Below are 2,500 nucleotides of genomic sequence, written 5' to 3'. Positions count from 1 at the left end.
TAGCGTACCTTCGACAGTTGATAGGGCAGACACTTGAATGATACGTCGTCGGTGCAGAGACCGTACGATCCGCGTGGTTATCCAGAGTCATCAAACGTCACAGGACGAACCCGGTCGGTTTTGATCTGATAAAAGCGCGCCTCCCGAAGTCGGCGCTTAATGCATGTATTAGCTCTAGAATTACCACAGTTATCCACTTCGCTTACGAGACCAAATAAACCAAGACTGATTTAATGAGCCATTCGCAGTTTCGCTTTACGAGAACTCGTACTTGCACCTGCATGGCTTAATCTTTGAGACAAGCATATCACTACTGGCAGGATCAACCAGATAGCTGCGACAGCTGCGCTCGGCCCTTGCTGGGCCGCCCGGCGCGTGCTCGTCGCATTCGTTTAAGACCGAGGCGATCGCCTGCGGCCGTACTCAGCTTCGACAGTCGCTGGCCGCGACGTCCACGCTCTCGCCGGCAGTGCCAGGCGGAGCGATTTGCGTTTTTTCTTTGCTCGCCCTCTCTCGGGCTCGATCCATTCAGTTTCGCACAAACAAGAGCTCTGCCGGCCGCCTGCAGCGGTGCCTAAAACCCGGGCATAACAATGCGACCGTTCTGCTAGGCCGACAAGCGCTCAAGCCAGACGGTCGATCGAACGCCCCCTACATATTAGTCGAGACAACGGCTCGCTCATTAGCATCGCGTTTGTACTTTAACTTTTTTTGGCTCGGCTTCTTTCGACGCCGATGCCGGCGACGCAGCACTCTCTCGCCCGCCAGCCACCGAGAAAAGGGTGCGCTCCGCCCGGCCCCGCACCGCTCTTTCTTGGCTCATTCGAAATTACTGTCTTTCGCTCTGACATGCCTTACCTAGGGTTAGGTTAGTATGCTTGCACGTTTGTACTTTAACTTTTTTCGGCTCGGCTTCTTTCGACGCCGATGCCGGCGACGCAGCACTCTCTCGCCCGCCAGCCACCGAGAAAAGGGTGCGCTCCGACCGGCCCCGCACCGCTCTTTCTTGGCTCATTCGAAATTACTGTCTTTCGCTCTGACATGCCTTACCTAGGGTTAGGCTAGTATGCTTGCACGTTTGTACTTTAACTTTTTCCGGCTCGGCTTCTTTCGACGCCGATGCCGGCGACGCAGCACTCTCTCGCCCGCCAGCCACCGAGAAAAGGGTGCGCTCCGACCGGCCCCGCACCGCTCTTTCTTGGCTCATTCGAAATTACTGTCTTTCGCTCTGACATGCCTTACCTAGGGTTAGGTTAGTATGCTTGCACGTTTGTACTTTAACTTTTTTCGGCTCGGCTTCTTTCGACGCCGATGCCGGCGACGCAGCACTCTCTCGCCCGCCAGCCACCGAGAAAAGGGTGCGCTCCGACCGGCCCCGCACCGCTCTTTCTTGGCTCATTCGAAATTACTGTCTTTCGCTCTGACATGCCTTACCTAGGGTTAGGTTAGTATGCTTGCACGTTTGTACTTTAACTTTTTTCGGCTCGGCTTCTTTCGACGCCGATGCCGGCGACGCAGCACTCTCTCGCCCGCCAGCCACCGAGAAAAGGGTGCGCTCCGACCGGCCCCGCACCGCTCTTTCTTGGCTCATTCGAAATTACTGTCTTTCGCTCTGACATGCCTTACCTAGGGTTAGGTTAGTATGCTTGCACGTTTGTACTTTAACTTTTTTCGGCTCGGCTTCTTTCGACGCCGATGCCGGCGACGCAGCACTCTCTCGCCCGCCAGCCACCGAGAAAAGGGTGCGCTCCGCCCGGCCCCGCACCGCTCTTTCTTGGCTCATTCGAAATTACTGTCTTTCGCTCTGACATGCCTTACCTAGGGTTAGGTTAGTATGCTTGCACGTTTGTACTTTAACTTTTTTCGGCTCGGCTTCTTTCGACGCCGATGCCGGCGACGCAGCACTCTCTCGCCCGCCAGCCACCGAGAAAAGGGTGCGCTCCGACCGGCCCCGCACCGCTCTTTCTTGGCTCATTCGAAATTACTGTCTTTCGCTCTGACATGCCTTACCTAGGGTTAGGCTAGTATGCTTGCACGTTTGTACTTTAACTTTTTCCGGCTCGGCTTCTTTCGACGCCGATGCCGGCGACGCAGCACTCTCTCGCCCGCCAGCCACCGAGAAAAGGGTGCGCTCCGACCGGCCCCGCACCGCTCTTTCTTGGCTCATTCGAAATTACTGTCTTTCGCTCTGACATGCCTTACCTAGGGTTAGGTTAGTATGCTTGCACGTTTGTACTTTAACTTTTTTCGGCTCGGCTTCTTTCGACGCCGATGCCGGCGACGCAGCACTCTCTCGCCCGCCAGCCACCGAGAAAAGGGTGCGCTCCGACCGGCCCCGCACCGCTCTTTCTTGGCTCATTCGAGTTTACTGTCTTCCGCTCTGACATGCCTTACCTAGGGTTAGGCTAGTATGCTTGCACGTTTGTACTTTAACTTTTTTCGGCTCGGCTTCTTTCGACGCCGATGCCGGCGACGCAGCACTCTCTCGCCCGCCAGCCAC

At 56.0% G+C, this 2,500-nt stretch overlaps 1 non-coding gene across 1 annotated transcript in view; it reads right to left on the bottom strand.

Annotated features, from left to right (window-relative positions):
- LOC144419183 (small subunit ribosomal RNA) overlaps positions 1–333 on the bottom strand; it is a 1,810-nt gene extending 1,477 nt beyond the window's left edge. The window contains exon 1 of the ribosomal RNA XR_013473892.1: positions 1–333. This exon is cut by the window's left edge and continues 1,477 nt beyond it. This is a non-coding gene — a ribosomal RNA (small subunit ribosomal RNA).
- Between the last annotated feature and the right edge of the window lie 2,167 nt (positions 334–2,500).

Source organism: Styela clava, unplaced genomic scaffold (assembly GCF_964204865.1).
Source record: "Styela clava unplaced genomic scaffold, kaStyClav1.hap1.2 HAP1_SCAFFOLD_36, whole genome shotgun sequence".
NCBI lineage: Eukaryota > Metazoa > Chordata > Ascidiacea > Stolidobranchia > Styelidae > Styela > Styela clava.
This window is presented reverse-complemented; position numbering and strand designations above follow the sequence as displayed.